Genomic DNA, 26,539 nt, shown 5'->3' with positions numbered 1-26,539 from the left:
AAACTTTTCATTTTGTTTTGTTTTCAATTTGCTAGCTTCATTTGCCTGAATGTGAATACCTCAAATACTTTAACTTACTATAAAGGAAAGAAAAAAATCCGTTCCTTGTGTAAACCACTGCTTCCTGGGTAAGAAAATGCATGATTATGTAGTAAGGTAAGAAATAGTTGGGAAAAAATGGTAAAATCATGAATTTACTTTGGAAGTGCATTTTATAGCTGCTCACATATCCTTTTTTCCCCTAATATGTAGGGTCAATTTGTCTCATAGTGGTAGACAGCTAAAAGATAGTGAACCCAAGTAAATCAATTTTCAAGCTACCGATGAAAAAGCAATGTACAGCCGCCCAACTGGCTGTCTAAAACTTCAAAGAGAAGCTATATATTTTATATACATATAGGAGAATTAAGTTGTCTCTTATATTTCCATTTTTTTTCCTCTCAGTATTGGAGACACTTTAAGTCACCATGAACTTACATTTTAAAACAATTCATATACTGCAAGGAAAAAACATCATCAGAGATTAATGATCTCGAGTTTACCTTTCTACATGCTAGATCATTTTGTTTCTTGCAAAAAATACCTTTACCACTAATAGTTATTTTTCATCATAGCTTTAATTTTCAACAATAAATATATTCTATGTGTCAAGAGTTTTAAATCTTTTATTTCTCTCTTCATGAAAGCAGAGCACATTTTTTTTTTCTGTTTTACATGAGAAAACAGAGCTTTATTTCTACATTTTCATATGTAAATTGACTCTTGTTTTATTCAGATTTCTTCAGAGAGACAGAACCAGTAGGAGATTTATTGTAAGGAATTAGCCCATGTGATTGTGAAGGCTGAGATGTCCCAAGGTCTGCTACCCCCAACCGGGAGACCCAGAAAAAGTGCTAAGGTGGCTCCATTCTGAGTCTGAAGGCCTGAGAACAAGGAAAACATGTGGTGTAAGTTCTTAGGCACGAAAACCAGGGGTGTTGATGGTTTCAGTCTCACCCCGAGGGCAGGAGAAGAGCTACTCAGTCAAGCAGAGAGTGTGAATTTTCTCTCTTCCCATCTTTTTGTGTTATTTGGGCTCTCCAGGGATTGGATGATGTCCATCCACAGTGGGGAGGGCAATCTACTTCACTCTGTCTACCACTTAAATGACAATCGCATCTAGACACACCCTCAGAGACATACCCAGAAATGGTATCCAGTCAAATATGGGCATCTTGTGACACAGAGAATTAATTAACATATAAAATTAACCATCACAACTTTTATGTTTAAAATCGTGGTAGGTTCTTTTGAAATTATAAAGTGTTATAACACCTGATTCTTTTTTATCAGACTCTAAAATCTTTTTTAATTAATTAATTAATTATTTTGAGAGAGAGAGAGAGACAGGCACACAAGTAGGGGAGGAGCAGAAGGAGAGGGAGAGAGAGAATCTCAATCAGGATCCATGCCCAGTGCAGAGCTCAATACAAGACTCAATCTCACCCCGAGATCGTGACTTGAGCTGAAATCAAGGGTGGGACGCCTAACCGACTAAGCCACCCAGGCGCCCCTAGAAATTGAAATCTTGATGGTAAGGTGAGAAAAGAGAGAGAGAGAGGAAAAAAAGTGAGCCAAAGGGAGAGATGGAGAGACAGAGAGGCAGGCAAGTATGCGTTATTAGATATTATGTGTAATAATTGTATAATGAGTACTTTTAGCTAAATAAGTGCAGGAAGAATTTAAAAAAAGGGTTCAATGAAAAAATGGGATTTGACTTGGTTCTTGAAGAAAAAGTTTTGTTGAAGAGGGGGCCATTTCTTAATGCAGGGAAGACTTACAAGGAGGAATGAACAGAACTCATGCTAAATATATTCGGGGCATGATTATTTGAAAATTATATTTCTGGAGCAGATGGTTCAGGCAGAAAAGAGTGAAATATGGGTACATATGGTCCAGAATAAAAAAGGTCTTAGATGCCAAGACCAAGGTTGTTTTTATCCAGTGGCTAATTAGCAAATATGATGGATTTAAAATAGTTTGGTAATGACATTTGTTTTGGAGACCTGTCTTTGCACTGGTGCGCTGAAGGGAAGAGTTCTACACATCATAGCATATAATATATTTGAGGTCACCTTTGAGGCTTACAATTTAATATAGATATGTTGAAGGATTTAGAAATTCCTTGGCACCTTGTCAAAGCATTGAAAAGACTCTGAAATGTTCAAGGAGCTGAAAGAGACACAGTGCCCAGAGAATCCTTCAAAACTTACTCTTCAAGTTGCCATTCATATCTTAGATGAACAGCATCAACTTGATACTGAATCAAAACCAGGATTGTAACAGTTGATTATTTGATCCAAAGTGTTGTTTTATAGATGACGAAAATGAGGCCCCAAGAGGTTAGCCACACTAACCAGGGCTTCTAACTACTAAGCCATAACTTTCCCCACTGTGTCATGCATTTTAAAGCAAAGCGAGGTACTCGGTCCACTCCCTCTAATTTCCAAACCTCTTCCTCATAGCTTCTTTAAGAATCAGAAGTAACATTTCATTTATAGTGAGAAAAACTCAAATTCTTTTCTCTACAGTGTTTGCTTTTTTGAAAGAAAGCCACAGTTTCATGGGAAATAGCTGTACCTATTGGTGATTTGGAGATGATTTTGCTATAAGACTTATATCAAGGAAATTTAATAGACAATGTCTATTCTTTGAGGATGGAGTTAAGTGTAAAATTTTCTTTTTTTTAAATTTTTTTTAACGTTTATTTGTTTTTTTGAGACAGAGAGAGACAGAGCATGAACGGGGGAGGGGCAGAGAGAGAGGGAGACGCAGAATTGGAAGCAGGCTCCATCCAGGCTCTGAGCCATCAGCCCAGAGCCCGACGTGGGGCTCAAACTCACGGACCTCGAGATCGTGACCTGAGCTAAAGTCGGACGCTTAACCGACTGAGCCACTCAGGAGCCCCTAAAATTTTCTAATCTACTTAAAATCAATTGGATTTTGTAGTGATTTTATAAAGTAAAAAGGAATTTATTAATTTATATGTTTCTTAATGTAATAGTGATAGGTTTTCTTAAGACATTAATAAGAATTAATTTACGAGGATGATGACAGTTGAGAAATACCAATTATAATAATCTAGACTTAAATCTTTAATCACATCATAGCTTTTAATTAAGTTTGAAATTTTAAAGTATCAATATGAAATTAAAATAATATTAATAATGAACATTCATTTAGAGCCTTCTTTGTCTTGTGAAATTTATCTCCATTATCTTTAATCTTCATCTAAGCCTTGCAAGTTAACCAGAAGTGTTTCCATTTTGTACTAGGAAAATGTGAGTTTAGAGAAAATCAGTAACTTGCCACACATATTCACACACCAGGAGGTGGAGGAGTTGAGATTGGAATCCAAATTTCTCTGACTCCAAAGGCTATGACCTCTCCTGCAACCACGTTTTCTTCCTTCCTTAAGTCATTCTATATTCCTGGGATTTTTAAAGGTCCTTAATAAAGCCTCTTCTTTCCACCTTGATTTCGAAACCATTTGAGCAACAAGTCCCGGGAAGCAGGATGATGGAAACCAAGAGATCAGCTGTGGAAAATACGGTTGTGTTTCCATGGTGAAGCAGGTTCCTTTAACTGTTACCTCTGAGGCACAGAGATTCTCAAACTCAGAGAAAGAAATAGCAACTATGGGCTCTTCACAGGAAGAGTGCCTCCCCCACTGAACACATTCCAGGGTAGAGGGCTATTCCAACTGCCTTTTGAGGAAGCAGACTGACCTCACCAGTGAGGTAAGGGAGGGGTGGTAGAATTACTTTTGTCTTCCAAATTTACCAACAAGACAGCGTATCTTTCTTCTAGATCATAGTTGGTGGCAAAAGAGAGGCCAGGGTGGACCACGCCTTAGTAGAAACATGAGTATACTTGTTTAAGTGTCCCAACAAGGTAGTACCAGCATAGACTGTTTGACCATGTTTGAAAAATCATCAAATAAGAAGTTCGGTTTACTTTATAGCTTAGCCCATTTTAAGACAAGACTCTAATAACTAATATGTTAAAATGAATATGATACTATAACAATTATATAATGTGTCATTAATAAAAGGTTGTGATGAATGAAAAGGTTGTATTTTGGAAGAGACTGAGAAAAATTGATGTTTGAAAAAAAATTGGAATATAGTCTTCTAATTCTTATCTAAAGTAGATGTCAAATATTTAATTATTTGAAACTCTTCCAAAGATTCATAGAAACATTTTCAGTGACTTGAAAGTCAATGCTAATTTTTGAAATACATATGTCACCAAGGATGGATGACCTAATTTAGATGAATTGTGAATCAAGCATTCATCTAAAATTCAAGGTTGACCTACATCAAATGTGAGAGCCCTGAAGTTTGGTTAACTTTATTCATTACTTTCCCCCTTTGTATGCCTTTGTATTCCCTGTTTCTGACTTGGGTTGGGGACTGAACTGCTAGCAACATTAGAAAAGCTGTTTCTATGATAATTTCTATGATAATATCTACACGAATTTGAGTCTAGATTTTCAGCCTCAAGAGGTTTCAGGTCTGGGGAGATGTCTGTAAATGCCTTTCCTTTCCTATATCATGTGATTTTAAAAAATCACACTTACTGACACAATGCAGTTGGTAGGATCAATGTGTTTTTATATTCTCATTGGCTAAAAATATTTGTAACCAATTCGTATTTCAATATATGTCCACTGTATCTTCAACCACCATTTCAGAATTAGCAGTACACTTTTACACAAAAGTAATTGCAGATCTCATACAGGAAAAAAAAATATATATATATATTTTAATTTTTTTTAACGTTTATTTATTTTTGAGACAGAGAGAGACAGAGCATGAACAGGGGAGGGGCAGAGAGAGAGGGAGACACAGAATCTGAAACAGGCTCCAGGCTCTGAGCCGTCAGCACAGAGTCCGACGTGGGGCTCGAACTCATGGACTGTGAGATCATGACCTGAGCCGAAGTCAGACACTCAACTGACCAAGCCACCCAGGCGCCCCAAAAATATTTTTTTTATGATAAGTTTTTCTCATGGCTGGTTTCTACTTACCTTTTACATCTCAGCTGGAATGTGGTCTTTTCAAGAGGCCTTTGGTGGTGATCCATATATAAAGTGGCTCCAGCCCCTATGACATTCATTTAGTTTTTTTCACTGAATGATGTAACTACCAGTTAGCTTGTTTTTTATTTGTTTTCTAGGAGATTGTTGTATTTCTCCCTTTTCATTAGAAGATTCATTGCATAAAGTCCGGATTCTTCTCTTTTGATCATGTCTGTATTCCTTGAATGAGACCTGGAAAAGTACGTGGCTCAAACCTGCATGTAATGTATATAATATATAGACAAGCATATATGCATATATGTGTCTACAATAGACTCACATTCTTTGCAGTAGTTATGTTAAGTAACCATGAATGCCGAATTAGCAAACACTGACCCACTGTTCTGAGGGAAAGTACGGGGACAAGTTCCTGTAAGCCTCTGATCACACATTTTTGTCAATTAAATTATCCTATGCATATGTAGCAAGGATGCCAATATCCTGGTCAAATAAGCAGTCTCACTGAGTGGAAAACTTCCTCTTCTACACAACCTTTTTTCCCATAGAACACTTAGATATTTGATTTAAAAAAAAAATTACTCCGAAGCCTTCTGATTTGCAAAACCTGTCTCACCTGCAAGCTTAACATTTTTCACACTGCATTGCCTTTTGAGATATGCAAACCAGCCAGCAATGGCCAAGAAGGGTTTAACGTTTTCCTGACTCTAGAAAACATAACCATAAATTACTTAGGCTTTCTGCCTCATGACAATATTGTCCGCCACGGTTTTTTAAAAAAACCAGTTGTTATTTCACGAACCCACAAATGTAACCACTTCTCCATCTTGCCATAGCTTCATCATGCACTTTAGATGTTACTTGAGCGCTTTCTGAATGGCCTCATGTACAGACTGGCAAATTCTCTTTTGCTTTTTCTGGGGGCATACTGCATCCTTGATTCATTAACAACGAACTCACGACAACCGTACTATAACTCACGTGTGACCGAAGTTCATCTAATGCACGTATTTTCTCCATTAAGCACATCACAGCCTTTTTGCACTTAGGAAAGCTAGGCAGCAGTTTAGCACTATGCTTGGGAACCATTTTAAGGAGTAAAATCGTCAACAAAAAGCACAAAAATGGAACACAGGTGGCATTTAAATAGACTGTGAAAAGCACACTTATTTAGGAGAGCTAAAATTAGAAAGCAGAGAGATCATGCCCCACCCTGAATATGCCCACAGATGAAAGTGGAAATATCTTCAATCAAAGCATTGATGTGGGTGTTGCAAACACACATGCACACGCACACGCACATGTGCACGCGCCAATTATTCTGTAAGATTTTTAAGAGTAAGATCCATGTTTTATTGAATTTTGCAGCCCACAATCACACCCAGTGCTATTACAAAGTTGGAACTCAATGTCCTATAATTGAACCAGCAAGTCATAGAAGCTGGTGTGTCCTAAGAAGACCCCAGTGTGTATATTTTGACTTCAGGGTGGCAAATCAGCTTTGATGCATCATTAAATATGACTAAGGGGAAAAAATCAAGATCGAGACCAGAGGCTCAAGAAAGGCTGGCAATGATTGCACAAGTCAAAAGGGCCTCAGGAAAATGTAAAAGCTTAAAGTCAAAATGGATTCGGAACTCTATTTTTACACTGAAGAATAAGGCAAGATTTGGGAGAGAAGTTTAGTATTCCAAGAGCACCTAAGTGTTTATCTCAGTCACCTCCCATTCATTTTGCGGCATAGCACAAGGGCTAGATATCCATTCTTCTATCACCTCTTGACATACATATCTCTTCCTCTACACTGGTGATATACAATGCTTGTATATTTCCATATTTTGAAAGAAGAGATTCCAGGACTGACAGGGACTGAGTGTAGTTGACGTAAAGTAGAAGCAGAGAATGCTAGGACTGACATCTTTAATTAAATAGCCACTCACACTATTTAACATATCTACAACAAACATCTTAATTTATATGAGAAAAGGTATCACAAACATCTTTCTAAACAGCTAACATGAAAATAAAACAGTGATTGGAATACGTATATGTATGTGTGTGTATACAAATTGGATCTATGTCATTAAAGTGGACTGATGTGATATTTACCAATGCCTTTGTACCAAAAATCAAAATTCAAAGTTCTAGACACATAAATGAGCTAGTTGTGGAAAGGTGATTATAGTTGGTATTATTAAAATGCAAAGTTTGAAGCAGAATGTTAGAAGATGTGGCTGCATAGACAGGTAGGGGACATATACTTGAGCAACTTGTATGTCATGATAAAGAGCTTTGAAAGTATTTTGTATATGGTAGGAAATCCCTTGTGAATGGCTCCCAGTTTAAATTTGAAACAAACATACGTGCTGTGTTCTCATGTATAATCTAAAGTGGATTTCTGATGGCCTCTCACATTATCAGTCCTTTTTTTAAAGTTTATTTATTTATTTTGAGAGAGAGAGAGAGAGAGAGAAAGAGGGAAGAGGCAGAGAGAAGAAGAAACGGGATCCCAAGCAGGCTCTGCGCTGTTAGCGCAGAGCCCCAAGCCAGGCTCAAACTCAGCAACTGTGAGATCATGACCTGAGCACAAATCAAGAGTCTGATGCTTAACTGCCTGAACCACCCAGGCGCCCCTCACATTCTCAGTCTTATATCCAAAGGAATACCTCGGTCTCAGACTTGCCTGTTCCAGCTTCATTTGCTTTGTCTACTAGCATATTTTCCACTCTGTATATTCTCCCATACTTCCTGACCAAAGCTGTGTATATTATGATTCAAAAGGTAGCTTAGGTTGAGTCGCCTGGGTGGCTCAGTTGGTTTAACATCAGACTCTTGATCTCAGCTCAGGTCATGATCTCACAGTTTGTGAGATCGAGCCCCGTGTTGCAGAGACTGCTTGGGATTTTCTCTCTCTCTCTCTCTCTCTCTCTCTCTCTCTCTGCCCCTCCCCTGCTTATGTGTTCTCTCTCTCAAAATAAGTAAGTAAACTTTTAAAAAAAACTGTGGCTTGTGTTGAGTATTAGGGGTTCAAATTCCCTCACACATCACCACATCACATAACATCGCCTACAAATAGCTATTCATTAATTCAACTAGTATCAATTGAGCACTACTGTATATATGATGTACTATTGTTGGCACATGTCATACATGAGTGAACAAAATGAAGAGAAGTTTTTGTGCCTCTAGGGCTTATGTCTCAACAGGCATGCTAATATATAATAGAAAACAAAATGTCATCCTCTGCCCCAGCCTCGAAACTGATTCTGATTTTTGTGACAGTAGGTCCAGTAGTTTTGAGATGGCCAGTCCTGGAGAAATACCTTTGAAACAGATGTCTAGATGAGATCAAGAAGAGATCTTCCACTGGTATCTGGATTATCTCTAATGGGGTCACCTCTCAGCTTGCTATCTTTCTTTATGTTACGCTTTTGTAAGTTCAATTGCCTATAGACAGTCTTCGTGAATTACTTTATTGAGTCCAACATGCATAAAAGATATTGGCATTTACTCTTTCAAGAATCCGGAAATCACATTTAGACCCTCCGATGAGCGGGCCTCAGGAAGCCCACTTGTCAATTGTGTTCTGGAAGCAGACCTGAAGTCTAAGAAGTGCAAGAAAACATTGTACGTGGTACCTATGAAAGATAAAGGGATGAGGGAGAGATGTAGGCAGACCACAGTGTAGGTTTGACATCTGCGAAAGGAAAGTGGGGAAAAAGGATAGAGTAGAAAAAGGCTCAGGCTGCTGGGCGGCTCTGACAAAATTTTGGGCAGGCTCTGAGAGAGCAGTGACCATAGCCACAGAGGAGATGACAGTAAGGAGGAATGCCTACACACGCATCAGGCTGTCACTGCCTTCGAGCTGTTCGGGAAGAGCACGACCTCAATCAAAACACTGCGGTCAGGGCTCCTGGGTGGATCAGTCAGTTAAGCTTCTGACTTCAGCTCAGGTCAGGATCTCACCGGTGGTGAGTTCGAGCCCCACATTGGGTTTGTCTCCTGTCCGCACAGAGCCCGCGTCAGATCCTCTGTAGCCCCCTCTCTCCCTGCCCTTCCCCTGCTCACTCACTCTCTGTGTCTCAAAGATAAATATTTAAAAAAAAAACCAATAAGACACTGCCGTGGATGTCAAGTATTCTGTAGCTAAAGGCTGTCAGCTAAATACACTTCTTACAGTTTGTTGAAAAGATCTTTCTTGAAATGAGATCCCAATAGTGTGTGTGCTTCCATGTTCCAACCTGTCACATTTGTCCTATATGCTTCGGTTTTCTTTCTTTTTATTTTTTTTATTATTATGTTTATATATTTTGAGAGAGGGAGAGAGAGAGAGAGAGAGCAGGGGAGGGGTAGAGAGCCAGGGAGACACAGAGTCTGAAGCAGGCTCCAGGCTCTGAGCTGTCAGTGCAAAACCCGACGTGGGGATTCGAACCCACATGCCATAAGATCATGACCTGAGCTGAAGTCAGACGCTCAACCAACTGAGCCATCCAGCCACCCCCTATATGCTTCGGTTTTCTTATTGAAGCAAGTCTCTGGACCTCAGTTTGATTGCCTTCCCTCTGAACAGTTGGAGACCACCAATCTATGAATAACATTCTATACATTCCTTCTTTCAAAGCACACAGGACTGAATGTATAGTGACATACACTTTCTTCAAATATTGCTTTTTTAACTGCATTGGAAACAAGTACAAATCTTCCTTGATTTACAATGGGATTAAGTCCTGATAAACCCGTGGTAAGTGGAAAATATGATAAGTTGAAAATACATTTAATATATCCAACCTACTGAACGTCGGAGCTTAGCCTATCACACCTAAAACATGCTCAGCACACTTATATTAACCTACAGTTGGGGAAAATCATCTAACACAAAGCCTGCTTGATAGTAAAGTGTTGAATATCTCATGTAATTTACTGAATACTGTACTGAAAGTAACAAACAGCATGGCGGTATAGGTACAGAATGATTGTAAGTATATTGGTTCTTTGCCCTTATGGTCTCAGGACCGAGTGGGAGCCCAGCTCACTGCTGCTATCCAGCGTCATGAGAGAGCACCATACCACAGAGCATTAGCCTGGGAAAAGATCCAACTTCAAAATTAGAAGTAAGGTTTCTACTGAGTTCATATCACCTTTGCACCATAGTAGCGTCAAGAAAATTTCCAAACCACCATAAGTCAGGGACTGTCTGTATACATAACTTTTTTTACATATATTTTTTTTCATTTTAATTATTATGCTGTTGGTCAGTACCAACATGCACTAACAAAAATGACAAACACAAGTTTTAGGATCTTTTAATAATCTGAGAAAGACAACCTATGGTCTATAGGTTTTCATTATCTTTGAAACTGGATTTTTTCCCCCTTGTTTTATGCCCAACCAACTCCACCCCACGGTAGGTTTATCGTGTCTTTCTTCATCACTTGGGGGTCCCTCCTTAACTGAAAACTTGGGGTAATTTTCTGTATAAAGGTACTGTGATTAGATGTAGCAGTAAAATTTCATTCATCGTATAATTTTCTCTCAGATGCGTGATGTCAAGTATCTCCTGACAAGATGGTAACTCCATTCGCACAGCAATTAACCTTCTGGATTGTTGCCCAAATAAGTTAGTCTTCTAATCTTTTCCATTTGAGTTTTCACAGTTTCATTGATCTTTTCTTCAATATTGATGCACATTTTTAAAATTATTTTTTAAATAATTTTTAATGCTAATTTATTTTGAGAGAGAGAGAGAGAGAGAGAGAGAGAATGTGTGTGACTGGGAGAGGGGCAGGGAGAGAGAGAGAGAATAATGCCAAGCCAGCTCCGCCTGTCAGGGCAGAGCCCACATGGGGGGCTCAATCTTATAAACCATGAGATCATGTCACTGACTGAGCCACCCAGGTACCTCACACGTTTTTTGAATTCTTTATGAAATTCCCTCTATCAGTTATTGACAAGTCTTTGCCAATTTTTGTTTTTCTGTTTGAACTTTGCCTTCAACCACCTGTAGAAAAGCCTTCTGGATTGTTTTCTGATCTCTATTCTTTTCATTTCTCTTAAGATTGTCTTTTTTTAAATATATCCAACATGGTTTATTAACATTTTTTTTCTTAGTGATTATAGGTATCAAGGGTCCCTTTGATGATTCTGAATAAAAATACTGCATCTTCACTCTGTGGTAAGTTTCAATATGAACTTTCCCAGAGTGTGCTTTTACCTTCAGATCTGAATATTTGCTAAGGACCCAGAAATGGCTTTTTATTTGGCTATAATGTTTGTTTGGAATTGTCTTATACATGATGGAATACAAACTTTCCAGGTCTTTAATAGAATGTATTGTGTTTTTACTGCAATTTCTTTCCATACGTAAACCTTTCATTCTTGTAATATATGGGCAATGTTCTGAAGTTTGCTGCACTTTCCAAAACAGTTTATTTCTTAGTTAAACAAACAAAAAATTGCAAATTAAAATGGGATTGAGATGGGTAGCTTGCAGGCAAAACACCAGACTAGCTGAAATATTTACAAAACAGGGGTGAGTGCAAATGTTAATGGCTGTTTCTCAATGTGGAAGATCAGAAGTGCTATGGAAGTACCTGGGAAGTTATCAGTTTATTAGATTATCAATAGATAAATCACAGAATATCCACTGGGTCTAGCTAGTGTTGTGATTAACAATGACATGTTGATCGATGCAGCTCTACCAACACATGTCTTATACACAGCCAAGGTAGGATCTGGGGCATTATCAATACACTATTAGTGTAGAGATGTGTACAATTCAATATGAGATTCTCCTAAACAAAAACTGAATAGGAAAGTCAAAAACGGTCAGACTGATATGAGATATTATAGTAACTACTGTGGTAGCATTCTGGGGGAAAAAATACAGAGTGACCAGATCACGCACTTATCTTCTTGGTATTATTGTAGTATTTTATTGGAAAAAATTAGTGAAAATACATAAAGTGGATCTTAAAAAAAAAGAAAAGAGGGGCGCCTGGGTGGCGCAGTCGGTTAAGCGTCCGACTTCAGCCAGGTCAGGATCTCGCGGTCGTGAGTTCGAGCCCGGCGTCAGGCTCTGGGCTGATGGCCGGCTCGGAGCCTGGAGCCTGTTTCCGATTCTGTGTCTCCCTCTCTCTCTGCCCCTCCCCCGTTCATGCTCTGTCTCTCTCTGTCCCAAAAATAAATAAAAAACGTTGAAAAAAAAATTTAAAAAAAAAGAAAAGAAAATTAAATCTGAATATCATCAGATTTTAGTAAATTGGTAAGTTAGTAAAAAGGGCACAACTTTTGTTCTCGGGAAGGCTTCAGCTTAATTACTGAATAAAAAGTTACCGTACTTCTTGCAATTAAACTTTTCTCTTATAAAATTTAATAACTGCACCAATTTTATAGAATTGTTGTGAAGATAAAATATTTACTATAGTAACTGGAAAATATTAAGTTCCCCAAAACGGATCATCACAAAAAATGAAAATAATAAAATTTAATCAGATAATGCATGCTTTGTCTTATACCAGCCTAAATATCATGAGAAACTGATTTATTAAGTTATACTTATTACCAAAATAGAATGCTGATTTTATTTTCACGGAGTGTGTTTTTTGCCTTTTTTCTGGATATGAAATACAATTGCTTCAAAAAGCCTTGCGTGCCCTAGTCCAGTCCAAGAAATATTTGACATAATATTAGCATAATGTAAAAGTCAGCGGGAACGTACGCCTCAACCAGAAGATTTATTGGCAACTTGTAATGTGGTTTGTCTCTGAAATCTCTCGTCTCTTGCCCCTTCCCGACTGGCCCGTTGTATCTTGTGTCTGACAACCTCCAGTAGGCTGATAGATATGCAGAAGCCCTGAAAAGCGAGAGCACTTTAGAAAAAAATGAAGTGAGTGGTGTATATATTAGCTGAGTCGACTCTATAGAGGAACGGGGAAGTGCATTCTGCCTGATATTCCCTGGCAGCCCTTTTTCCCAGCATAGCTCTTCAGAGCTCTCTGCTGTGATTCACTTATCTGTTGTGTGACGCTCATGATAAGCAATGAATTGCCTGTGAGTCAGCAATACAGAGTGCTATTTAAAATGTTATAAAACACTCAGCTGTCTTACCAGACATAATGATGTACCAAAGGCACAGTACTAACAAAAAGTCAAGAAGGCTCCTTGGCCTTATAGCTTCATTATCTTGTTACCTGAGTGTGCTTGACTCAAAGGTCAAAATACTGGTAGAGAAAAGCAGAATTTAGGAGCAGAGTAAGGAAACCAGACTGCTTTGTGGCTCTCAGCATTAAGGGAAGTCAGAACATGTCCTTCGAAGCCCAGCAAGATACAGAGCTGCACCAAAAATTCACAGACACTTGATGGTGACTAATCATTTTGTTAGGCTGTTTTTTATTACATAAAGCATGTCAGGGATGTCACCATTGCAATTCTGTTTCACTTTAAATCTTTGCATTTAACATTTTTTTTTTAATGAGAAAAAGTATACAAAAAGCTACAATAAAATGATAATTAAAAAAAACAAAACAAAACATCCAGTACCATAGTGATTATTGGTGATAATGTGATTATTATCAATTTGTAAGGGAATTTATCTTTTATTTAAAAAAAATATTATCAATTACCTTTGGACTCATGTATCAATTATACTTCAAAATGTAGATGATAAATAATAATATTTATTAGGTAACCACCTAATACTATCACCCCATTGGCTAGAAGCAGAAAGCAAGAGCTATCAAAAATATAATATCACATTAAAATACCTCTTAATGCAACTTCCAAACAATTAAGAAAGATACCAGAGCTAATTAACTTTTTAAAGTAATAAGTTTCTTATCATGATTTGTATATCTGGGCCAACTTTGTGTTAATTTTAATATTACTTGAAAAAGCAGAGGTTTTTAGGGTAAAATAACACTCATAGGAAACACAGCTCCAACACTGAAAGATTCTCTTTCTTTCCATTTATCTACCTATCATCTATCTATCTATCCATCATCTCTCTATCTATCTCTGTCTATCATCTGTCTACCTAGTATCTATTTACCTATCATCTATTATTATGTTTTAATCAGGAGCAAGCCATCTGTGTTTCTCAGCTAGATTTGTTATTGTGTAAAATAATGAAAATTCCTATTTTTCAGGGCTATTGTATTTTTTTTACAAATTTGTGTGCAATAAATCACATATAAGAAATAATAAATGGAGGGGCGCCTGGGTGGCTCAGTCGGCTAAGCGTCCGACTTCGGCTCAGGTCACGATCTCACTGTCCGTGGGTTCGAGCCCCGCGTCGGGCTCTGTGCTGACGGCTCAGAGCCTGGAGCCTGTTTCAGATTCTGTGTCTCCCTCTCTCTGACCCTCCCCCGTTCATGCTCTGTCTCTCTCTGTCTCAAAAATAAATAAACGTTAAAAAAAATAAAAAAAAAAAACAGAAATAATAAATGGAAACTACTATAACGTTTAAGAAGGAAATTTCTTCACGAGGATAAGTACATAAGTGGATATATACATATGTCAAAACTCACCAAAATGCTTTTTTTTTAATTAAAAAAATATTTATTTTTTAATTTACATGCAAGTTAGTTAGCATACAGAGCAACAATGATTTCAGGAGTAGATTCCTTAATGCCCCTTACCCATTTAGCCCATCCCCCCTCCCATAAGCCTTCTAGCAACACTGTGTTCTCCATATTTGAGTCTCTTATGTTGTCCCCCTCCCTGTTTTTACATTATTTTTGTTTCCCTTCCCTTATGTTCATCTGTTTTGTCTCTTAAAGTCCTCACATGAGTGAAGTCATATGATTTCTGTCTTTCTCTGACTAATTTCACTAAGCATAATACCCTCCAGTTCCATCCATGTAGTTGCAAATGGCAAGATTTCATTATTTTTTATTGCCGAGCAATACTCCATTGTATATATATATTATATATATACCACATCTTCTTTATCCATTCATCTGTTGATGGACATTTGGGCTCTTTCCATACTTTGGCTGTTGTCAATAGCGCTGCCATAAACATTGGGGTGCATGTGCCCCTTCAAAGCAGCACACCTGTATCCCTCGGATAAATACCTAGTAGTGCAATTGCTGGGTCATAGGGTAGTTCTATTTTTAATTTTTTGATGAACCTCCATACTGGTTCCAGAGTGGCTACACCAGTTTGCATTCCCACCAACAATGCAAAAGAGATCCTCTTTCTCCGCATCCTCACCAACATCTGTTGTTGACTGAGTTGTTCATGTTAGCTATTCTGACAGGTGTGAGGTGGTATCTAATTGTGGTTTTGATTTGTATTTCCCTGATGATGAGTGATGGTGAGCATTTTTTCCTGTATCTGTTGGCCATCTGGATGTCTTCTTTGCAAATGTGTCTATTCATGTCTTTTGCCCATTTCTTCACTGGATTATTTGTTTTGTGAGTGTTGAGTTTTGTAAGTTCTTCATAGATTTTGGATACTAACCCTTTATCTGCTATGCCATTTGCAAATATCTTCTTCCATTCCATCAGTTGCCTTTTAGTTTTGCTGGTTGTTTCCTTCGCTGTGCAGAAGCTTTTTATTTTGATGAGGTCCCAATAATTCCTTTTTGCTTTTGTTTCCCTTGCCTCTAGAGACATGTTGAGTAAGAAGTTGCTGTGGTCAACGTCAAAGAGGTTTTTGCCTGTTTTCTCCTCGAGGATTTTGATGGCTTCCTGTCTTACATTTAGGTCTTTCATCCATTTTGAGTTTATTTTTGTGTATAGTGTAAGAAACTGGTCCAGGTTCATTTTTGTGCATGTTGCTGTCCACTTTTCCCAGCATCACTTGTTGAAGAAACTGTCTTTATTCCATTGGATATTCTTTCCTGCTTCATCAAAGATTAGTTGGCCATACGTTGGTGGGTCCCTTTCCAGGTTCTCTATTCTGTTCCATTGATCTGAGTGTCTGTATTTTTGCCAGTACCATACTGTCTACCAAAATATACTTTTTTAATTACAGTTTAAATTGTATTGTATGTTCAGAAGTTTTACTCTAATGAAACTACAAATACATCTATTTGGAAGTGATCATTGCATATTTCTCCCTCTGTTGCCAACAGCACACCATGAAAGATAGCTGTTTTTCTTTCTTTTTATGTCACATAGATATAAAAGTGGCAATAAAAATATTATGTGTTATTGTTGCTTTTTATTTACAAACACTTTTGGGGAAAAGAAAAACGTTTACTACTCACAGAAACCCCATAAGATAGGAAGGCAGATTTTTTTTTTAATATAAAGATTAAAAACCAGGTAACTTAAACAATTTGTATAGTCAGAAATCTCCTTATAACACATGTAACTCCAGCAAATTTCCAGAAGCTGAATATTGTCAAAATGCATAATGTACTTCCATAGCTTTTTCTGGTAACTTTGACATTGCTAAATGTTCAACCATAAACATTTTTAAATGTACTATGTCGCATGGAAAACATAGAGGAAATACATGAAAATTGCATAATAAAAAGAATAGCAAGGAATGATATGACATTAAATTATGTTTATGGAACACCAAAGACCGAAAATTGCCCTGTCCCTCCTTCCTTCTCTCTCTTTCTATGTTCTTCCTCCTTCCTTCTCTTCCTTCCTATTTTTTTTTCCTAAAAACTAAAGCAATTTTCACTGTCAAATTCCTTTGCGGTTATACATCTTGTTTCCAATAAAGATGTTTTTGACTCTTCTTTAAATTCTATCTTTCAATATCAATTATGGAATCAAGTCCTCTAGTTTATAAGTTTTTAATCTGATTTGGAAAAAAAATGACATCTTTAACCAATAGCATGTGATATAGTTATCTATTCATTTTTTGATCTTTAATACTATTTTTTTAATTTTTTTTAACGTTTATTTATTTTTGAGACAGAGAGAGACAGAGCATGAATGGGGGAGGGGGAGAGAGAGAGGGAGACACAGAATCGGAAGCAGGCTCCAGGCTCTGAGCCATCAGCAGAGCCCGACGCCGGGCTCGAACTCACAGACCGCGAGATCGTGACCTGAGTCGAAGTAGGACGTTTAACCGACTGAGCTACCCAGGCGCCCCTCTTTAATACTATTTTTAATTCCTCAGTGAACAACTTACATAACTTTTGTAAAACTCTCTCCCTATATACATAGGCATATCCACACACACACATATATATACCCACACACATATGTAAGTTTTTGTCAATTTATCTTGATAAATTGACAAATATATTGAACTCAATATATTATATTGATAATATAATATCAATATATTGATAAATATATTGAACTCCTTATATATTCTATACATTCCAGTTGTTTTCTTTTGAAATCATTTGAATATTTCATGTACAGAATTATTTAACCAGAAAAGCCAAAATTACAGCATCTTCTCACTGCTTGTCATGAAAATCGATGTTTCAACTTATCAATTTAGCCAGCTACATTACATACAATTATATGGTCGTACAATACTGTATTTACTATTCTCTATTGTTTCATATTGTTGCACATAGAGGTGGCTTTGTAATTTTTTAATCTATAAAACACTGAAGAAAGAACCAGAATTAACTACAGCAATGATTATTTCCTTGGAATAAATTTTTAGAGTAGAATCATCTAGTGGAAAGTTTTTAAAAAATATTTTTATATATTTAGACCTATTTCCATCCAAAACTGAATATATTTACATTCACAAGAGGGATGTATGACACTGTCACGTTTCCTATAGACAAGCTATTTCAGGGCTCTGTAGCTTTAAATTTCATTTGTCAGCTGTACAAATAATATAGTTTCTTATTGTAATTAACATATCTTACTCTAGTATGATATCTTAGCCTAGATCTGTTCTTATTAAGTTGCTCATTCTGATTAGACAGTTCCTATGCTGATTTAATTTTTTTAATGTTTTTATTTATTTTTGAGACAGAGAGAGACAGAGAATGAGCAGGGGAGGGGCAGAGAGAGAGGGAGACACAGAATCTGAAACAGGTTCCAGGCTCTGAATTGCCAACACAGAGTCCAACCTGGGGCTTAAACTCACAGACTGCAAGATCATGACCTGAGCTGAAGTCAGATGCTTAACTGACTGAGCCACCCAGGCACCCTTTTTTTTTTTTTTTTTTTTTTTTTTTTAGGGTGAGTAGGGGAGAGGCAGAGAGAGAGGGAAAGAGAATCCCCAAGCAGGCTCCATGCTTCCTGCACAGAGACTGACACGGGGCTCGAACTCATGAAGCCATGACATTATGACCGGAGCCAAAACCAAGAGAAGGACACTTAACTGACTGAGGCACCCACATGCCCCTCTGACTACTGGTTTTTAAAGTTGAATTCACCTTTCTATAGGTGCATTCATTATCTTGCTGATCTACTTTCAGAAACTTAATTTTCAATGACATTAGCTCATTAAATAGCAGACTATAAAATAGATACTATATATTTGTTTATTTTATTTATTGTTAAAAATAAGCAGAATACCAATTATCATCTCTGGGTGGTAGGCTTTGTTAATGTGTTTGTTTGGCTATATTTTATTAAAGTGAGCATAGTTGCCAGATATTTTCTTGTTGTTTTTTTGTTTTGTTTTGTTTTGTTTTTTAAGCTTGTTTGTCCTTTAATCGTTGAAATATGCCACTCTCAGATGTCATCTTATCTTGGAATTTTTATATGTAGTCTAGTCTTGCCAGAAATATTAGCTAGGTTTTAGTTCTGTTTTCTTCACAATGAAGTCAATAAAGGTTAGAAGATATAGTTAACAAATTTGTCATATACACATATATAATTTAAATCCAAGTTAGTTAACATGCACTGTAATAATGATTTCAGGAATAGTATTTAGGGATTCATCACTTACATATCATACCCAGTGCTCATCCCAACAAGTGTCCTCCTTAATGCCCATCACCCGTTTAGCCCATCGTCCCAACCAACACTCTCCAGCAGCCCTCAGTTTGTTCTCTGTATTTAAGAGTCTCTTATGATTTGTCTCCCTCTCCATTTTCATTTTACTTTTGTTTCCCTTCCCCTATGTTCATCTATTTTGTTTCTTAAATTCCACATATGAGTGATATCATATATTTGTCTTTCTCTAACTAATTTTATTAGCATAATACACTCGAGTGCCATCCACATAGTGCAAATGGCAAGATTTCTTTTCTTTTCTTTTTTTTTTTTATCACCAAGTAACAAAGTAACATTCCATTGTATATACATACCACAGCTTTACCCATTCATCACTCGATGGACACTTGGGCTCTTTCCATACTTTGGCTATTGTCGATAGTGCTGTTATAAACATGGGAGGGCATGTGTCCCTTGGAAACAGCACACTTGTATCCCTCAGATAAATACCTAGTAGTGCAATTGCTGGGTCGTAGGGTAGTTTTATTTCTCATTTTTGAGGAACTTCCAGACCATTTTTCAGAGTGGCTGCACCAGTTTGCATTCCCACCAGCAGTGCAAAAGAGATCCTCTTTCTCTGCATCCTCGCCAATATCTTTCGTTGCCTGAGTTGTTCATGTTAGCCATTCTGACAGGTGTGAGGTGGTATCTCATTGGTTTTGATTTGTATTTCCCTGATGATGAGTGATGTTGAACATTTTTTCATGTGTCGGTTGGCCATCTGGATGTCTTCTTTGGAAATGTGTCTATTCATGTCTTTTGCCCATTTCTTCACTGGATTATTTGTTTTTTTGGGTGTTGAGTTTGATAAATTCTTTATAGATTTTAGATATTAGCTCTTTATCTGATATGCCATTTGCAAATATCTTCTCCTATTCCATTGGTTGTTTTTTAGTTTTGCTGATTGTATCCTTTGCTGTGCAGAACTTTTTTACTTTGATGAGGTCAAAGAAATATATTAAATGGTTATCATGTTATACTTACTACAACAACATAAATAATTTAACACACATTTTTATATCATGCTTAAAATTATGGATTTTTTTTTAAAAAGGAGGCTTCACATCCAATGCATAGCCCAAAGTGGGGCTTGAACTCACAACCCTGAGGTCAAGACCTGAGCTGAGATCAAAAGTTGGACACAACTGACTGAGCCACCCAGGAGCCCCTTAAAATGATGGATTTTAAAGATGTTCTTGAAGGGAGAGTTGATTAAAGAAAAACTCAAAATTTCTAAAATACTTGTATTTCTTACCTATATTTTGAAAATAATTAACTCTGGTCTGCAGCAAAATTAATGAGATATTCTTTCACACAGCAATAACAAAAAAAGGATCATTCACTTGCAAAATTTAGAAGGAACATTTTTTTCTTCCTTATTTCCTTATTCCACATATTAAAGGAGTCTAACATTCAAGGCAGCCAGAAACTAAGCTTACATTCATTCAAGAAAATTAATTGATCACATAGCACGTTCCAATAACAAGCATTGTTAGAATAAAAATGGGGACAGTAGCCTGTCCAAAACGGATGCCAAATACAACCTTCCTCCCACACCCCAAACCCTGTTGCTAACACCTTGCTTTGTGAGAAAGAGAACTGGGCTGTGTAAAAGTATTTGTTTGACACTAAACTTTGAGCTGTCTATATCTTACTGATGTATGTGAATGTGTCACAAGTGTCTTCTCCTATTATTTCAGACATTACTTGCATGTACTTTCTATATACACACATCAAATCAAAGTCATACGTTCTTATTGAGTAATTCTACCAATATTTCCTCCATAACTTTTTTGTGTTCAAGCTTCTATTATCTAGTAGATACATGTTATTCCTAGGGAATAATGTCTGTTCTTACATTGCAGACCTAGATGTATTATTGTAAACTAATACATTTCTAGAGTTTTGAAAGCAACACTTAACTACTTTGTGTTGTACCTTACAACAAAAACATATTGATTTGAACTAGAGGGCAAACTATCCCTGCTGCATGATGACTGCCAAGATAGTTGATGGATGCATCCGGCATTTATCGATATTCACTCCAATACGATTTTTCTTTCTTTGTAACACTTCCAAAATTTCTCTGCATTCAATTGAATAATAAATGGAACACATTTTTATGTGGACCTTGTTCACTGTAGAATATTCTTGTATTCCAGTTGTTTTATTACATTACTACTTGAAAATTTAAAGTCAGTATCATTTTATAACAGAATGTAACTATATAATCCATCATTCCATAGCTAGATGTAAATGGAAAATAGTGCCAAATTATGTAAAAATGAAAACAAAGACAAAAACAAAAAAACATTGTTCAGTTGTCTGTCATTAAACTGAGTCAAAGCTCAGTGCTGGGTTTTTTTTTTGTTTGTTTGTTTGTTTGTTTTTTTTAGGGGTAAATTATTTCCCTGACCAGTTGTCTATAACTAGTATTTTTTGTATTATAAATTCAATTAAGATGTTTCAGTTCAAAAAACACTGTAGTGTTTAAGTTTTGACCACTATGTTCACTACCGGGAATATGAGAATAAGTAAATCTGGTCATTCCATAAGGTATAGATTGTTTCTAGATACATAGGCAAGAAAGTAATTTTCCGTAAAAGTTTATAATAAAGACAAATAGCACCCAACATAAAGAGGGAGTTAAGAATATTTAATTTGACCTTTGCTAATTTTCGACAGAATTCATGCCACTTAAAAAATAATGAGGTTTCCGTTTAGTAAAGAGTCAGAGAATGGTGAATTATTTTCTAGTTGCTTATAAATCACAAGTGGCATATTACTAGTGATCATGAAATTGTGTCACATGAAAACAATACAGAAAACACTAATTTATGTAATTGCTCTTGACAAATTAAAATTATTATGGGTATTGCATGTATATGAAACCATTAAAGTTTTAAACTTTTTTCATTAAAGTTGTTTTTCAGAAGTGGGGACATTTCAGTGCAGACTTAACAGAGGTGACCCTCCATGTTTGAGCTCAGATACTATGATTTGAAATCTAAATCAGTTTTGTCATAAAACTACATATTTTCTTCTCATGTTTACAACATCTACAATTCACAAGCATTTGACTGATTTCAACCACGGAAGATGCTTTGTTCATAGATCAATGATAAAGAGTGTCTGTTGACTTCATTTTTCTTTACTCAAATGTGTAAAAGGTCCACATAAAGATAAGCAAATGGAGACGAGTTTGCATGGCCTCCCTGACATAAATATTTTCCTCATGAAATGGCATCATTATTTCCTTCAATACCTAAGATTACTTTGCTGATTTGGAAAGAGTTTTCATGCACACCATCTGACTGAGACCTAAACAGTAACATCTCAGTTTTACATCCCGAAATGAGACAAATTTACAATGAGCTTAGATATAGTATTTGCAGAATTTCTCTTTGATAAGTATAATATAAAACAAAACAAAACAAAACTTGTAGGAATGCTCAATGTAACATGCTACCAAAGCATTATCTGATGCATCTAGACCACCTTTAAAGTACCTAGAGGAAACTAAGTAAGTACTCAGATGCCTCAAGTATTATTACCATTATCATTTCAGTAAAATAAAACCACAGGAGTAGAGCCCATTTTCTCAAGATTTTACCAGTTTATTCAAAAGAACTGATAAATGGAAATAACCAGCGATTTCTGTATTTTACATGCTGCGTCCAAAGGACGGGGGTGTTACGATTGTATTGTTGTCACTATGCCAGTTAGTAAAATATCAGCCCTTTCATACCAATGTATAAATAGTAACAGCTATGGGGTACCTGGGTGGCTGCATTGGTTGAGCGTGTGACTTCAGCTCAGGTCATGATCTCACAGTTCGTGGGTTCGAGCCCCCTATCAGGCTCTGTGCTGACCATGTGGAGCCTGCTTCAGATTCCGTCTCCCTCTCTCTCTCTTCTCCTCCTCTGCTCTCTCTAACCCTCTCAAAAATAAACATTAAAACAAGTAGGGAAGTAAATAAATAAATAAACGGTGACCTCTCTGAGCCACACAATGCCTGCTATCACCACTTTGGCCCTTCTCTGGAGCTCCTCATAACTTACTAATTGAGGGACTAATTCCTTACACAGACGAAATCTTTAATTCCCCCTACCAAAAGGTTAATGTCCATTCTGATTTTTAGATGCCCATTTTATATCATGAATTGTTACATATCTGGATTTTATTTCTGGATTTATAGTATACTGCTGTAATGAAGTAGAAAATATATTAGCATTGGAAAGCATGCTTTTGGACTGTTATTCTACTTTTACACGTGGCAGAATTAGAGTCTTGGTTTCCTCACCTATCAGAATGGCCACAATTCCATATATCCTTCAAATTATGACGATGAAATAAAATTATTTGTGTAAAATGATCTGGAAAATTGACCCTAAGTAAAAATTGACTACATCTGAAACTTCTTTAAGATTTTTTCCTCATATCCTTCCTACAGTCTTATAGGAAACACTTTTTAGGCTCCTAGATGGGTCATGTAAAGCTGTTCCCAATAATCTAGTTATTGGCCAAATACAGTTTCTTCTTTCAAAGCACTGATCTAGTGGCAAGGATATATCATATAACAAAACAAAATGACAGCAACAGCAAAGGGTTCCACTATCATGCAGGATATAGGGCCGTGGAGAAATAGATCAAAAAAGTAAATAAATTAAATAATCAGAAAACATCGTCAGTGAAAAGAGCTATGAAGATACCAATAAGACTGAGTCGGCCTCGTAGGACACTGTGTTATTACTCTTAATACAGTGCTTATCACACCAGTTCGCAGCTTTTTTCTGTGCCTACATTTAAATTATCTTCAGCTAATGAAATGTGGCAGTCGAATAGGAAATATTTAATAAATTGTTGTTTCAATAAAAATATAAAGGAGAAGTCAGTGAAGTTTGGATTGATCGAGAGATGAATCTGGGAGAACATTTCACTCCAGAGATGTTCAGGAAGCTGGATGCCCTGAATAGAAGGACGAGTGTAGACCTGAATGGCATAACAAAATCTGCCGCAAATCCTACTCATACAAGTAGGGTCTCTCCACAGTATGCAGAGACCAAAAAACATTTTAGGGATGGATTCATTTCTTGGACTAATTACAGAATAACATTGTGGAGCTTGCTTTATATGATAGTGGATCACAAAGGGTAGAGCTTAAGTCTGCTGTCTTCAAACTTTTGACCTATGTCTATGCCAGTGAATGTCACTAAATTAGCTTTGACTGTATTCAACTCCCTTTTACTCTAGTTGGCTGTTTTGATTGCTCCTAATTCTGTTTTAATTATATCTCTGTTTGGTCTTTGATCATGTCCTGTTATGATGGTTCAGTAGGTGGCCTTTTGTGCCTAAAAAATTTGACAGATGGAAGCTGTCTTGAAACTCAGTGCCTAATTCAAGGAAAGTTTTTGCTTTTAGATTTGCAAATGATACTGGCTCATAAAAGAAAACAGAAACCTAATCCTTACAGTTCCTCGAAACTATCCTGTATAAACTTTATTAAAGTCTGTGACACTTTTTAGTCACTGAATTAGGGGATATCCGTGTAGATTGTTAAGGATCCATGGGAAACAGATTTGCACTTTTATTGTTTCTCTTCAAGAGATAAAAAATGTCATTGTGATTTATGTTTTTTACATTCAGGGTCATGATGGAATTTCGGGAAATATTCTGCTGTTTTACATACGTATACGTATATCATAAGTACAGGTATATTTATAAATGTGGATTATTAACACCAATGTAAATTTTGGTCTCTATATAAATATCTGTATATTTATCTATAATATACATATACATAAGTACACATGTACTTATACACATGTAATTTATGCTTCTTTATATATATATATATATATATATATATATACATACTCATATTCTGCTATATTGCCGTCTATATCATATTGATGGATATGGGCAGTAGGTATATATATATGTCTGCTTTTGCAATTTTTATTTTGTATAATATTTATAAGCCTTAAAACATTTCATAAACTATGGAAAGTACCTATGAAATATGAAAAGTATGTACTCTATTTTAGGTAGAAGCAAATATACAAAAATTACAACAGATATCCAATATCCCAAAATATTTCTCCGTTGTAGTGACAAATATAACATTTTTTTTATTGCACTAAGGAGTTTTGAAGACCTAAGTATAAGTTTGTTTTTTATCTACTGTCAGTGGAATATCAAAGAAAGTCACAAACAGATTTACCAACCAACATAAGAATACTGATTATTTCTTGAGCATAACAATATCTAAAAACAATCAGGGGGATCGATTTCAAAAGAAATGCCTTTCAGTCAATAAAAACTCCAGTTGTCATATCCTTCTTCAAAATAATGTTAATGAATGCTAGTTTTCAAAAATCAACATTTATTTTGAAGAAAGAAACATGGTTCTAGAGAATACACATATTTATAAAATTCTTAAGCCAGACAAGAGTTAAGACACACTGCAAGATTAGAGGCATACCTGGGAAGCCTAGAATATATTATATAACAGACATTCACATTGAATAACATTCCTTCCAATGAAAATATCCTGGGAATCTTTGGAGAAAAGTAGTCAAATCATTTAGAAGCAGCTTTTTATTTTTATCTGCAAGTCACAGTATAAACTCTGTTTAACACTGATATTTCATGAACAATTTAAATTTTTATCAATACAGAGTTATTCAGAGTTCATTCTGAAAAAAATTGTAATGAACTCCCATATTTACATTTAAGTTCTTAAAAGTTGGCATTTAACTTTAAATCAGAATTGTTAGAATATCGTCAATAATATGTGTTTTCTATGAAAAAAGGTTCATAACGTAAAAAAAAAAAAAAAAAAAAAAACCTGCGAATTGTAAGGCTGGATGGTTGTCAGCAGGTCTGTTGATTTCCCTAAGTGTCCAAATTATGTAAATTTGGGGGGTGAGGTAAGGTCCAGAACTTTCTTTCCTGCAGTTTATTTTTGGCTCTGCGACACTAAAATAGCTTCGTAAATATTGATCTAGGCTCATGTCCAAATTTAGCATTACTAAAATATGTCCCACGGAATACTAGTCTATAGACCTAGTACCATTCTGGCCGCCTGCACAATGAGAGACTCTTGTCCAATAAATTTGACACAGTAGGCATACTATACTTTTCATCTTGAAGATTTACTTTGTAGCAATTTACAAATTTGTTTTTCATCCTTTTTTTTTTTTTTTTTTTCCCTTGAGTCTCTCTGGAGACGTGTTTCAGAATACAAATCTGGCTACACAGATCAGTAGGGAAGCTTTAGAAGTGTCTGTGTAAGGGTACTTGGGATCAGATCTAGAATGTTTGTGTCACAAGATAGTTTCCATTTAATTACATGGGCAACAGGATCCCCTTTAAGGGGAAAGGAATGATTGAAAGTGATGCTTTAAGATGAATCCAGCATCAGTTTGCAGAGCAAACCCCTAGGGAAGAGACTTGCTCTCGGAAAAGCCCAGGAGGTTACTGTCACAATTGACATTCTTTGCTTTATTACTTTGATCACATGCTGACTTGAATATAAATATTTGAAATGGTATCTGCTGGTTGGTGAGGTTTTATG

Source organism: Panthera tigris, chromosome B1 (assembly GCF_018350195.1).
Source record: "Panthera tigris isolate Pti1 chromosome B1, P.tigris_Pti1_mat1.1, whole genome shotgun sequence".
NCBI classification, from domain to species: domain Eukaryota; kingdom Metazoa; phylum Chordata; class Mammalia; order Carnivora; family Felidae; genus Panthera; species Panthera tigris.
Note: the sequence above shows the minus strand (reverse complement) of the source record.